This window comes from Aythya fuligula, chromosome 16 (assembly GCF_009819795.1).
Source record: "Aythya fuligula isolate bAytFul2 chromosome 16, bAytFul2.pri, whole genome shotgun sequence".
NCBI classification, from domain to species: domain Eukaryota; kingdom Metazoa; phylum Chordata; class Aves; order Anseriformes; family Anatidae; genus Aythya; species Aythya fuligula.
The window spans coordinates 4632981-4647530 of NC_045574.1; the positions used below are offsets into that span (position 1 = coordinate 4632981).

The window sequence follows — 14550 nt, forward strand, 5'->3', positions numbered from 1 at the left end:
ACCTCGTGCCTTTGTTCTCCTGACGAACACAGAGTCTGTCTGCTGAATATTCAGCTCCCTTCTGGAGGAGGGCGTGCAGAGCCCCAGCTAGGCATTCCTGTCCTGGGGCATTAAAACACCGCTGTGGCGTTTCGGGGATTGCCCCGATCAGCCCCAGGAGCTCCCAGCAGCAGTGGAAACGCCTTCTCTCCTTGCTGCAGGGAGGAGCATTTCCCCAGGAACAGGAAAAACGCAGGGGATGCCGCCAGCTGCCCGCTGAGCTGCTGCCATTGACTGCAGATTTGGCTTTGCAATGTCACGGCGGCAGCGCCACGGGCGCCAGCTGCCTCGGCTCCCTGTGCCCGCTGGAAGGAGCTGATCCCTGCAGCATCATGCCTGGGGGTCCTGAGATGCTGGGGTGGGGACGCTGGAGCTTTGGTGCTTCAAATCCCCGTGGGGGAGATGTAGTGGGAGCTGAGCAGCTGGTGGTCACCCCCAGACCATGCTTGGGTTGGGCTGCAGGAGACAGTCCTGCCCCAAACAGGGGCTGTGTGGGCCAGAGATCCCCCCAGGTTAGTACGTGTGTTCTTGGCATTAAACAACAGAAACCAAAAGGGGCCTGAGCACATGCTGGGCTTTTTTTGTCCTAGTACCTAACAGCGTCCAACCCAATGCTGCTCGGCTCCAACCCGAGGCCGGAGGTCTGGACAGCATGAGAAGCCTTGGGTGAAGGTCTCATTTAGCAGGGATGAGGAAGAAGCTGATGGAGGCGTTGCAGGAGGAGAGTGGGGAAGCTGGAGCAGCACTGGGGTGAGCGTGGTTGGTGTGGAGCTGCAGGAGGAGGGTGGGAAGGGCACCCAGCACGGCTGGTGGCCCTGCAGAGACGTTTGGGGTGCAGCCTGCTCCAGCTCCAGGACAGCCTCCTGGAGGACCAGAAGTCTCTTGAGATTTGGCATGATTTTCAGCATGCAGGGAGCAAGGAAGAGGACATCCACCTGGGCCGGTGCATCCCCTGGCATGGGCACAGCTCCAGAAAGCAGTAGGAAAGAGTTCCTGGGAGCGGGATGCCAGCACCTGAGCCACCTCCTGCTGGGGCTGGGCCGAGCCGAGCAGCACAGCTTCGACCTGCCGACAAGCAGGACAGCCCAGCAAAGGCAGGGGGACACTGCCAGCAGGCAGTAAGCATCACTTACACTAATTAATTTTTTTTTCCAGGGTTTTTTTTATGGCCTATTTCATTTGGACTGGGGAAGTAAGCTACAGGGAAGAAAGCTGCCCTTATTTCAAAGAGTCTACCCCTGGCCTGTAAATCTGGGCCAGATCCACTGGTACATGCTGGCTGCTTTGTCCGACCATAATAATAACCATAAATGTCACTTTAGAGCTGATCTGCTTTGCCAGATGAATCTGGACCAGCCTCCCTCTCCTTCCTAATCAGGTTAGTTTTCCTTTGATCTGTCCCTGTTAAGAGAAACCCAAACTGATGCAGCTTTATTCCCATCCATTTTCCATTCATCCAGTGGCTCTTTACATGAGGCCATCTCAGCTCTACCTTAATTATGGCTGAATTGTCTCACGCTGCAGCAGGTGTATCACTTTGTCAATCTTAGCTAATATTCACTGGGATTTTTATTTTTCCAGAAGTTTTGTTTAATTTTCAGACCGATTAGTTTTAAGTTGGCAAATGCACTAGCTTTAAGGAGAGGGCATTTGCTGCTGGCTGTCAGAAGGAACACACCAAATCGCTAATTATTGATCGTTGCTTTATTGGGCAGTGATTGAACTGCTTTGCCGTGCAGAGCATCGCTCCCTCATACTCTGACAGTCTTCAGGAAAATTTATCTCGGTGAGTTCTGCCCTCTGGATGATGGTGACTTACGTTTGGGCATAGAAGAGGAAATAACTAGCTCTGGATAAAAACCTCTGACAGCCCCAGATTTAAGTCACCTGTTTTTAAGAGCACACAAATGTGACCTGTGCTGGTGTGCCTGTTTTTAGGAGGACAAAAACCTGCTGGTGTGCTGTGGAGTCCTCAGCAATGCGTGTTCCTCGTCACCTCTGCACGTAAATCCTGCCTGCACCCGTGATGCGCTGTGTTTTCCCAGACGCAGCAGGGTGCAGTGAACGCCGTGCTTTGTTTGTTTGCTTTGCACGGGCCTGGTTTTGAGAACAAGCCTGGAGTTACTGCGAGACAAGATAAGAGCGGTTCGGGGAAGCGGAGATGTTCCGGTCTCGCTGCGGGGCTCGGCCGCCGAGCTGCGCTTCCCGTGACTCAGAGCAGCAGCGGGGCACCGGCTTCCTGTGAAGCCACTCGCTTGCAGAAAAGTTGCTGCGATGTTTGTTAAGGAAATCAGTTTTTTAACGAGTTATCCTCCAGTGTAGTCACGTGTGATGTCTAAAATACGTCTCACCGTGCTCCTGTCGTCTCTAGCACCAACGTGGGCATCTTCCAGCGAGGCTCGCGTGGCTGTTCCCTGCCTCCCCTTTCATTTGTCTCATGGGATAAGCAGAGGGGTCAGCAGCTGGGATCAAACCCTTTTTGTCGTGCAGGGGTCAGCTGGCGGGGGAGATGCATCGTCCTGCGTGGCGGTAATGGGAGCAGTGGAGCTGGTGTGCTCAGGGGACGTGCATCAGCAGCAAACTTCTCATTTCCAGTGAGAATATTGGAAGGGATGTGGTGAAGCAGCAGAGGGAGCATAGGAAGGGATTGCTAGCCAAGGAATTGGGGAATATCTTTCAAATTCAGTCCAGTCTCTGAAGAAACTCATTGATTTTAGTACCACTGGGGGTGAAAGAGGGATGGATCGGGTGGTTGCAAAGCATCCCCCAACTGCTGGCAGCGTAGGGACCTCTTCACAGTGTAGGGACCTCGTTAAGGCGGCTTCGGTGCTCCCCGGTGTGCTGGGAGAGGCAGCGCTGCAGTCTGCTTTTCCTCCTTGCGTCCTTCAGCCACAAACACGCGGTGCTGGGAGGAGATGGTGGCTGGCACAAGGCGCCCCATCCCCTGCTAACAGGTTGCACAAATTTCGCTCACGCAGCCGGGCCCGCCCTCACTTGCTTTTCGCTGGCAATCCCCTGCTTCGCGGGTTTCCGTGCAGCAGAGGTGATGCTCCCGGGGGGCTGGGAGCCACGGGGGGGTCCCAGCTGAAATCGCTGGCAGCAGCCGGGGCCGGAGAGGTGTGCGGGGTCGGCTCCAGCTGCTCTCTTTTCAAGGGGAAATAGCTGGAATTTGGTTCGAGGTTCGTAGATCAGGTTTCCATTACACAACCGTGCTGCTTTCAGCTGCTCGTGTGACACGCGGGCCTCGCTGGCTGCTCCTGGTCTGGCTGGCTGCTGGCCCTGGGAATAACGCCTTGGGGGGAGACGTACAGAGAGGAACGGGGCTTCTCTGCTGCAGCACTGCCTGGGCTGGGAGCGGGGCCTTGCAACGGGGTTTTCTTCACTCTTTATAAGCTGCGGGAAGCACCTCAGAAGCCTTTGTCACAAACAGCTGCTTGGAAACTTCTTTATTTATTCTTTTAAAGGCTGCTTTTGCCAGGTGAAGGTAGGACCAAAGGCGGGAGGACCAAAGGAGGGAGGGATTCTGTGATTGACCGCAGACCTGGCAGTGAGGCTCAGGCCTCCACCTGGGTGGCTGCACGTGCTGGGCGGACAGCTCTGCTGGCGTGGGGAGGCTGGAGCCCTGCTGCAGTGTGTGGGGGCGACAGCTCCCCCCTGCTGGGTCACTTTGCGAGTGATGAAATGGCCCCTGGTGTCCCCAGCAACCCGTGCCCCTTGAGTCCTGTCCTCAGGATGCTCTGACCGTGGTCTTCTGCCAAAGGTGCTCAGCTACACTCCGTGCTGGAGGTGCTAAAAGCCAAATAAAATTCAGTAGGGAAAGGTGGTGGTGGGTGCTGGCTGGGGCTGCAACCCCTCCCAGCACCGCATGTGAGCCCCCAGTGCTGGCATCCACCCCCGCAGCTGCTTGTCAGCTCTGTCAGCAGAGCGGGGTGAGCATTCAGGCAGCATTAATTGCTTTAATGAACTTACTGAGGTGGGTTTAGCTCCTAAAGCATTCTGTTATTACTATAACCTTAAAGTCAACATACGAGATTGTGGAATTGGTGGGAGGTGATGCCAAGCTTGAGCCTGTCTTTCCTTCTCTTTTAATTTTGAGCTTTTTTTATATATTATTTTGTAGGGAACCACCTGTTCTTTCCTCAGTGGTGGTGCAGAACCAGCCATGGCACGGAGGGGAGCACGGGGAAGCTCTCATCTCTGCCCTGTTTGCTGCTACCTGGGCATGAGGGATGCAGGCAGTGAGGGCAACCTGCCATGCAGGCGCTGAGGATGGATGTCACCTCTCCTGTGCTGTGACAGCTGACAGACACCCGGCTGTGGCCCACGATGGCGGGGTTCCTGTAGCATGAAATGCGTAACGAAAAACTCCCCGACATGGGGAATCTGCTGGGGAAGGAACCCTTTGCTAAGCAAACAGGACAGAATAAAATGGTTCATTAAAAAAGCTGTTTTAATACAGAAGTTAGCGGAGTTCTGCCACCACCGTGGAGAGGAAAATGGTCCTGCCACTGCTAATGGTGTAGCCTAATGGGAGATTTTAATGACTCAATTATTTTGAAAATTGTTCTTCTCAGGAAATGCAATATACTTTGGCAAACTGAGGCTTTTCTCCACTGTTGCAGAAAGGCAAATGGTAATTCCTCTGAGCTCACTCTTTGCTGAAGAGGGAGTGGGAGGCATGGACTTGCAGAGCTAATGCCAAGTTGGACAATGTATTTCATCCCAGGTCAGGAGACCTGTTGGAGGGATGAAGGGAGGGAAGCAGGACACATCGTGCTCTCTCTGCTCCCTGCTGTTAGGTGCAGTTCCTTGCTCCCAGCATCGAGGAGTTACGTCCTCAGTGTTCATGACACTGCTCTGAGAAACGGGATGCTTTAAACACAGGTTAATCACCTGTCTAAGGACTGTTTATTTCTTTATTATTTGGTTGTTTAAACTGTAACTTTTGTTAGCAAGCTCATGAGGTGAAAAACTAAGTAAAAAAACCAACAAAACCATTGCTGAGACTGACACACTCCCCTCGGCAGCTGGGAGAGATGTGCTGCCCTGAGTCTGAGCCACGAGTGACCCCGTGTGAAGCACCAAGCCAAAGCAAGTTGTGGAGGAGAATTTCAGCTGTCTCCTTTCCACTTTACGTTAAACATTCACTAGAGAGCCCAGAGAACCCTAGACTGACCCTAAACCTGTTCAAGCTTTCCTGTAACTGTTGAGAGTCCCGGTCTGAGCCGTGCCCATGCACTCGGACCCCAGACTTCCCTTCCCTTCCCTTTCTGTGAAGGGGAGCAGGCTCGCTCTCTCCTCCCAGCTCTGCTCTGAATGCTTTTGCTGAATTCAACTCAATTTTTGCAGGTGAAAGCCTTCAGCTGGCTGAGGGCGAAGGCAACCAGCTGGGCTATTTTTTTTACCCCTAAAATAGTCCAAGTGGCATGTCAGGCTCTGAGGTTGCTTCCTCGTGGGCTCTCCTCCTGCCTGTAGTGCACCATCCGGGCTGGGAGCGCTCAGCTTCTACTGGGTGCCTTTGTGGGGAGCAGAAATCACGTAAAACCTGGGACAGGAGGAGAGAGGCTCAGCTCTGTGTGATGGGGCAGGTAGCACGAGAGTTGGAACGAGTTGGTCTGGATGCAGAGCACTTTCTGGTCACTTAGGGACCACTTAGAGTCACTTGCTTTCACCTAACCTAAAGGTCTTTTGTCTTTGTGACGTCTCTGAGGAGTCGTGGTGGGGGATTTCAGAGCTTCTGCCGTGAAATTAGGGAATGAAGTGTTTGTCGTGTTCTTCATAATGGGGCCTTTTTTATTTTCTTTAGCTTGGATGCTTGAGATAATGGGGCTTAAAGGTGGATCTGTGGGAGTAGCAACCTGAAGCAAGTTTATGTTGTGGTCTTTACCGAGCAGAGCATCCTCAGTGGGATCAGGTTCAGCTCCACGAGGCAAAAAATCAGTTTCCACGCAGCGCTCTGTGCCTTCATTGACGTTTTTCATCTCCGACTGCTCTGACAATGGTTTGGTGCTTGCCAAAAGCTGCAAGAGAAGTCCCATGGCTCTCACCCCCTGGCTGCTTGTTCCCCAGCAGCGTGTTGGTGTTGCAGGCAATCAGTTTGTGATGGGTTTGCCGCAGGCACCATGAGCAGCAGCTGCCTGGGGATGATGTTTGAGCCGGGGCAGTCCCTGAGATTGGAGGTGTTTGGCCTGGAGAGCAAATGAAACATGCTTCTTCCTTGATACCAAAACCAAGGCTCTCAGCTGTGCGATTTGTCTTTGTGTGATAGGCAGCCAAGTGCAGACTGAAAACCCGCAAACTTCTCAGGCTTGTGAGAGGGGAGACTTAAAAAGAACACCGTAAAAAAGAAGCTGGGCCGGCTGGGTTGCTGGTGGAGCTCAGGAACGTTTGTAGAAGGTAGGCCTGGTGGCCAGACGTGCTTCGCTCTCTGCCTCAGCCGTGGCAGTGTTCCTGGCTCGGGATGAAGCTCAGCGTGCTGACCTGCTGTCCCCGCTCTGCGCCGTGTCCCCGTGCTCCTTTCCTGGCCTGGCTCCCCAGCGCAGTGTACAGACGGACGGACGGACAGACAGACGGACGGACAGCCCCGTGTCTGCCCAACATGGGGACCTTCTTGAGGGGGCACCAGGCAGAGCTGCTGCCGCTGAGCAACGGCTTCAGGCTTTCTTTTTACAATACCCATACACATAATTATCCAATCCTGTCAAAAATAAGGTTCGCCTTGCCAGATGGGAGCCTTTAGCGTTGAGAATTCAGCTCCTTGGCTCAGCTCCTCTGGGAGCTGAGGAGAGGAGAGGAGAAGAGAAGAGAAATGTTCTCCTGTGTGTGGAGCTGGGACTCCCAGCACCGTCACAGCCGTGCCAGCGACTGTCGCTGTGACCTTGGTGAAGAAACCCGAGCCTCCAGAGCCTTTGGTCTAACTCAGGCTGAGATGTCACATCTGTGAAATGAGGCGAATGCCGGCTGTAAAATCCCAGGAGAGAGCCTGGAGCTGCTTTGCTAACGGCAGCAGGGCTTGCAGAGATCTCTGCCTGCAAGGCTGTGCTGAAATTCAGATCTCGGCATCGCTGACAACTTGCTGCCGAATAACTGCAGGCTGCTGAAGCGGGAGGGCTGCGGAGGACCAGCCGGTGTTTCCCTGGTACAGTGCAGGGTGCTGCTAAACTTGTGTGAAAGTTTTATTTCTGTAGCGTTTGCTTTTTAAAAGGAAACCACAATCTTTTTTTATTAACAAAGAAAAAAGAGGCGTGGGGGGGGGGACGGGGACTTTCTCCTTGATAGACATTTCCCTTCCGGCACCGCATCGCAGTGCGGAGTTTCCAGTAAGAAGCTGTGCTGTCGAGCAGGGGGTGATGATTTAGCAGATTATGCTTTAACTCCTGCCGTGCCCCCAGGGTCTCCCGTGCGGGGCAGTGGTGTGGTCGGGGTGAGCTGGGGGCTGCCACTGGCTCCTGCGGGTGCTGTTTCACACCAGGAGGGGTTTTATAGGGCTCTGTCACAGAGCGTGTCCTGGCACACCGTGCTCTCGAGTGTTTAGGTGGGTAGGAGCCTGCTTCAAGCCTGCTTCATGAGTGCAGCGTTCAGACCTCCCTACGAGATTTGGTCTTTCGTCTCTTGAAGATCTTCATCCCGTATGTACTCATCCTGTACTACATGGAGACAAATTCACAGGAAGAAAAAAAAAAACTCAACGTGCTGATCAAGGTCACAGGGGGTGCTGCAGAGGGTGGAGAAGGGACTGAAAGATCCAAAGCAGCAGGAGCTCCTCCAAGGAGAGCAGCAAGGTGGGAGCTGCCCATCAGAGCTGGGGCTGGGCAGCAGGAGTGAGGCTGCAGCCCTCAGGCTCTGCCTGAAGGGGATCATTTGGTGTTAATGCAGGGCAGCTTGAAAAGCAAGTAGACATTTGCCCACCCCTCTAGCAAAACCTCTTTTCCATTACTCTAAATAGAAAGTTTCCTGTTTTATAATTGAGGCTCTTAAAAGCCTTCGTGGTGTTCAGGTCAACGTACAGCTGCCGAGCTGAGCCCATAAATGCCTGAAATACGAGCTGGGGCAGAGGCTGTTGACTCTGGAACCAAGTAACACTTTAAAATGGCAATATGAACTATTTCCTGCTATACAGAGCGTATTCGAGTATCCTGTTGCAAATACTGCCAGGCTGCACGGAGCAATGCTGCTCCCCAGGCACCGCTCACCTGCTGCACGACCGCAGCGGGGTAACGGGGGGAGCTCTCCGATATTCGGGTAGCTGGAGAAATTTACCTCCTGACAGCGCTGCTCCCTTTTATTACAGCTGAAGAAGTGTTTAGATTTCTATTAAAGCCAATTATTTTTTTTCCCCTACCTTTTCTTTCCGGTGCTCTGAAAGGTTTATTTTCTAATAGGCTTAGGATCGACTTCACAGATGGTGACTGCTGCGGCGGCATGTGTCAGTAGGTAGGTTTTGGTCCTGCAGATCAAAAGCAGTCTTTGAACAGGTATTTAAGTGGGATCTTCTGTGCTACTCGGATAAAAGGCTTTGATGTTGTGATGTCTGAATGGGTTTGAAGGTGTTCTCATGACTTCCAGGAAGAACTTTTTGTGGGACGAAAGCTAGAAGAGGCCAGAGCAGTAGGAGAAGAAGAGGTCCTGGTCAGCAGTTATTGATCCTGGAGGTGCCCTTCATCTGGCTCTGCCTGAGACACCAAGGAGCGAGGTGTGCTGCTGACCTGCTTGCACGCACCCAACCCCGCGTGTGAGGAGCCAGCTGAGGGGCCGAGGGTGCAGGTTCCTATTGAGCCGCTCTATAGGATGTGGCTGTCCTCCAGCCCTCGTTTCTCTTGGACCTCCCTGCTGAGGCTGCTGCCTCACAGGGCTCTGAAGACAGCAAGCAAGTCCCTCTGCATGTTGTGCAGGGACTTCTGCCCAGCACCACGGCACCCCAAAAGCTGGCGTTGCTCTGCTCGTGGCTACAGCTCCTGGGTCACCCTGGGGACCTTGGCCCCGGTCTCCTTGATCACAGATCCATGAATCTGACAGAAATATTTTTTGGCCCTCTCCAAATAGGCACAATTCACAAATACCTACTCCAAAGTGCCTCTTAAAGAGAGAAGAGGCTCTTTGGCAGCCCAGGTGTCACTGTCACGATGATATTGGGGAATCTGCTTCCCTGGCTCCCTGCCCACAGCGATCCTGCTGAAGGCAGCTGAGCCCGCAGGTTACATAAAACACTCAGCCCTTCAAGCCCATCATCTGTTTAAAGACCATACCAAAATGATTTATTTATTCTTCCAATAGCAGGTGAGGAATAGGAAACTGAAAAACTAGTCTCTGACCTGAGCTTTCTTTTACGTATTTAGTATCTCCTGAGTGGGCCAATTTCACTGTTAGCCTGAGCAGGAGGAGAGGGTGAGGGTGCTTTTTAATGGGACGCTGCATCCTTAGGAGGGCTTGTCAGATGGCAGCTTCCTATAATTTTTATTTTGTCTATTGAAACAAATCTGGCTTTGCTTCTCCCATGTCCTTTGAGCACTGCTGGTTGCAGATGGGCAGCTTGCACAGTGTTACTTGTCAGAGCAATCCCAGGTGGATGGCAGCCATAAAAGAAAGACGCTTTGGCATCGCTAGCGCTAAGTGGATTATAGGTGAACCTAGACACAAAACATGGGAAACGTGGGATGCGGCAGGGCTTGGGCACCTGGCTGTGCCCACTGACCAAAGAGCATTTTCTCTGTAGGCAGCAGTCACCAGACAGTGCTACGGCCGGCTCCGCGGGTGGCCACGGGTGCGCTCCGATGGGCAAGAAGTGTCACAGTTCGAAATAGGCTTTCCTTGCGAGCGCCTGGGCTGAGTATGAAATGAAATGTTCCCTGCCCTCGTGCACGTGGCACAAAGCAGATGGGACTCTGCTGGCCTCTTTCCAAACCTCCCAGATTTGGTGGGTATGGTAGGAGGGACGTGTGTGCCCAGCCGTAAACGAGGTGGGAGGTGTCTTCGCAGGCTTTGATCCTGCCTGAGAAAGCTCAGCCATCAAGCACGGTGGGATGTCTCGCTTGCTAGCTCAGCAGGCAAAACGGGCCATATTTATTTTTAGGCGTGCTCAGTGTTTGAGCTGAGCATGGTTTTTGTTTTCCGTGGCTTGTTTTGTCTTTCAGAAAGCTCCTGGGAGCTGCAGAGTTTGTCAGTGGGCCAGGGTGGGCTCTCAGTGGTGCGGTGCAGGAGCAGAGGACAGGGCCAAGTACGTTCCTCCTGGGATTGCTCAGTGTTTAGTTGGGCTCTTAAATATGAATATCACGGCATGCAGCGTTAGGCAGCTAGATGCGATGCTGGCAAAGCACTCATAGCCTCAATGCCATTTTTCTGGCAAAGTTTCTCCTATGTGATAAACATCCCTGCAAAACCGTAGCAGGAGAAGCCCATCATGAAGTAGCTGAGCCCATCCAGAGAGCCGTGCCCAGCCGGGGATCAGGCTGCTGAGACCTTTGCTGGGACACGTGTTGGTGCTGGCACCACCCGTACATCACTGCGAGTGATGCTGGAGGAGTTTCTGCTGCTAACCTGGGGCTTTGCTTAAAGCTGTGTTTGGGTGGAAGTGACTTCTACTGGTGCGCAGACGTGTGCATCGTAACCCAGGTGAAACTTGTGTGAAATCGTGTATAAATGTCAGAGAATCCTTCCACTGCCTTAGGAACCTCACTGCAAGAGCAGCTTTTAGGTGTCCTTCAGGAGAGGAGAACCAGACAGTGAAACAGAAGAGTTTAAACATCACTTTCAAAAAGAAGTCGCTGAGTGCAAAGGTTGTATGTAAACCTGGACCTGCAAAAACTCCATGCATGTGTGTAAACTTGGAGCACACAGGGAAGCCTGTTTGCCAGTCTGGACAATTTGCTACTGTATATTTTTGGGAGCTGCTATCAGAAAGGTGTTTTGGGGACCTCCTATTGGGAAGGTGTTTTGTTTGTTTGTTGTCTTGTTCCTTTTTCTTCCCAGTATCAGCTGGCTTTGTCTGTGATGGATTAGTAATACTTGAAGTATGCAGAAGCCAGGTATAGATGGGAGTGTGATATTATCCAGAATTTTATGGTGTAGTTTATTGACTTTGGGGGAACTGCACTGATGAAGGCATTTTTCTCCACGGAGAAGTCTCCATCTGGTTCAGGAACCTTCCTGGAACATTTGTTTCTCCTATAACCTCTGTGGGAAGTAAAATAAATGTAAAATGATAGCGCTGTCCTGTCTCTTCAGGTGAGAGAGCTGATTACCCCACGCTGAATTTTCCTTAGGGCCTCTGCAGTGGCTTCTTTGTCTTCCCCCTGATTTGTAGGTTTGGGGGAGGAGAAGCGAGGCTTGGGAGCTGCTGGCAGTGGGTTTGTGGTGTGCGGGGAGGAGGATCTGCGTGGGGCTGCCCCAGGACGTGAGGCAGAGGGTGACTTAAAACCTGCTGCTTTGGGGATCCATTTTTACAGCTTTTGTGAGAGCATTTTCCATTTAACTCAGCGCAGATGTGAATGATAAAATATAAATCGAAGATTAATGTACAGCATCGTGGCGTGTGAAAGGTTCAATTATAGGCAGAGCAAGCAGAATAATGGAAAATATGTTTGAGTGATTGTTCAGTTAATATCATTTGCAATGAATTATTCACAACAATTTGTTCACCCCCACTCTTATTGTAATAATTTTCGTTCCTTCATTTGCTCTGCGTTTGGAACTGCTTCCCACAACTTGTAATGAAGTATATCCACGCACCCAGCCCCTTCTCCCCACCTCCCCCCGCCTACACGCCACGAAGGGCAGATTTGAAAGAGCTCAGCATCGCAGGCACTGAGCTCTCTTTAAGAAGTTAATCGGAAGTGTCAGAGTGGAGTTAATCAGAAGTGCTGAAGTGGAGGCTGCTGCCTGCTGATCGCTCAGATGTGACCCATAAAAGCCCATTTTGCAGGCTGCAGTCACCTCGACCCTTTAAGCTGGCAGCGATTTGGCTGCTAACCCCTGAAGCCCTCCCTGCTGCGCTGCCGGAGTTCAGCAGTGTCTCTGCGAGTGGTGTGCTGAGGCTTTACCAGCAGAAGGCAACCGGCTGCTGTTGGCGATCGCTCTGCATCCCTGGAGCGTATCCTTCCTGCCTGTATGGCCTCGCTGGTGCTGTGGTGGGAGGAGGAGGAGTTGAGCTTCACAGCCAGGCGTGTGACACCGGCAGCCTCGAAGAGAAGCGCTTTGCTCGCTCAGGTCCCTGCCTCTTGCACTGTGCTGCAGACAACGGAGGGGAGCGGGGGCAGTGCTGGAAGTGCTGGGTTGTCTTCCAGCACTGCAAAGCTCCACAGCTGTGCTCCCCTTTCTTCAGGCGCTGGAAAACCCGCAAATGCACGTTGCTCCTACAGCCGGGTTTGGTGTCACCAGTCACACGGGAGGGATGTTTTTAAGCCAGGTCGCTGTAGGGTGGTTGGCAGGGGGCTGAAGATGTCCATGTCCTCCCTCCGTGTCCCTCTGCAGCCTGTCTGGAGCACAGGCAAGCACTCAAAGTGACGTCCCTCTGGCTTTGCAGGAAGGAGCCAGGACTCGCTGCTGCCCAGCTTTGTGCTCCCACTGCTGTGCCTCTCGATGCCAACTTTACTTTAGGGCGAGTTGGCAAGGAGTCTGGCCTCTTACCCGAGCAGTGTCCTCATGAATTCATTGGCACCCCATCCATGACTGGCTTTATTACCTTGTGGGGCTTTTTTTGGTGTCTCGTGGCCATCAGTCTCTGGTGTGTCGGGGTGTAGAGGGAAATGTTTTGCAGGCAGTGGTGAGCAGGTCCCGCAGGCAGGTGGGAGCCGTGGTGTACAGCCAAGACGAGGGCTGCTGCAGGGGTCAGCGGAGAATTCAAAGCTGCTTTAGGGTAAGACAAATCCTTGGCTGATTCTTAACCCTTTAAGGACTCCCACGAGCTCTGTCAAGCCGTGACCACAAAGCCTTCAGCACAAAAACCCGAACACCCTAATGAGCAGGGATTTATGCTTTTGCATCTTCCCCATGGAGGGACAGCACTCGCAAGGTCGATCCGCCAGCATCTACTTGTCCAAATCTCCATAATCAGGCGAAACGTGATTATGGAGCTGCTTGTCGTTAGGACACAATGGCTCTTAAATGGCCCAGATTGAATTAAAGCCTTAATGGCAGAGCATCCAGAGTAAATAACAGGCGAGCAGATCCGCTGGGGCTGACGTGCCTCTCAGCCAGCCCCGATGAGCAGAGCAGAGCTCCGGCCGGGCAGCAGGAGCGTGGTGATTGTGGTGGGCGTGCTGCCCGGAGGGAGCTCAGCGCCTCGATGCAGGCATGCAGGCGAGTGCCGGGGGAGCTGGAGGAGCTGCAGGCTTCCTGCGCTGGCCTCCGAGCTGGAAACAAACCGGCATGCCTTGGACTCGCCGTGGTGTGGGGCGAGTTTTGTTCTTCGCTGTCTTTCCCTTTTTTGTACCGGTTTTACCCAGCAGGTGTCAATCCCTGCAGGTTTTTTCCAGCTGAGGGAAACGCCAGAGTTTGGTGAAACGGTGCCGTGATGGGAAGTGCCTTACTCCACTTTTGTCCACGTTTGCCTCCCTTTTTGCTGACATCAGGCCAGTGGTGTCCAAACAAAATCCCACTTCGCTTCCAGTTTGACTTTCTTACAAGTGTGCTTTCCACCTCTCTCAAGAGAGCTTTGTTCAAACAAAGCTTCGTAAATCAGCATCAGTGTGCTCCTGGCCCTGTTTTCCAGCGAGGAAGTCCCCCAGGCCCCACGCTGGCTGCCAGGAGCTGCCCTGCTCCCAGTTTCCCCCAGTTGTACTGGGAGGGAGCTCCCTCTGCCCACGGTGGGCATCAGCACCACGGGTGCTCTGGGAGCAGCCGGCCCTGCAGCCGTTCCTGACTGCCAGCTCTGACGTTTATTGCCTGTTTAGCTTCGTTACTGCTCCTTGTTTTGCAGCTCTGGTTTCGCTCAGTGGTTGTATCCTTGCCAACAGATCAGGTGGGGCTGGAACATGTTGCTGCGCTGGCCCCAAGGAAATGACTGCGAACCTCTGGCTTATGCCTGCGCTGGCAGCGACAGCTGGGGTGGGAAAAGCATTAGGTAGGAAAACATCTGCAGAAAAAGCAGGGAAGGAGAAAGCAAGCACCAGCAGACAGGTATGGATCACCGAGACCTGTCAGTGAATTTGATTTCATTGGATTGCAAGTTCCTGCTATTGCTATTCGGTTGCTCCCTCTGCCAGCCTTATTGCTATTACCCATGGATGAGCTGCACCCCAGAGCAAACTTCATCTTTTACCTGGAGGCTTTTCATGTGTTCCCCAAATTTACATTTTAATGGAATAAAACCTATCCTTTCCCCAAAAAGCAGCAATTTAAAAGTTAAGCCTCTGGAAAGCTTTCCTCAAACACCCACCCATCCATATGGAGTGTCCAAGGCAACCCTGGTGTATTTTAGATGTGCCACGAACGTATTGGGCTTCCAGTACCACGCTGATAACTTCTTGAGGCAAGACCTCATCTTCCCAGAGTGAGATCTCAGAGGTTGGACTGGGT

At 52.7% G+C, this 14550-nt stretch overlaps 1 protein-coding gene across 1 annotated transcript in view; it reads left to right on the plus strand.

Moving 5' to 3' along the window:
- PPP1R16B (protein phosphatase 1 regulatory subunit 16B) overlaps window positions 1-14550 on the plus strand; it is a 57986-nt gene that overhangs the window by 27393 nt on the left and 16043 nt on the right. The gene's annotated exons all lie outside the window — the stretch shown is intronic.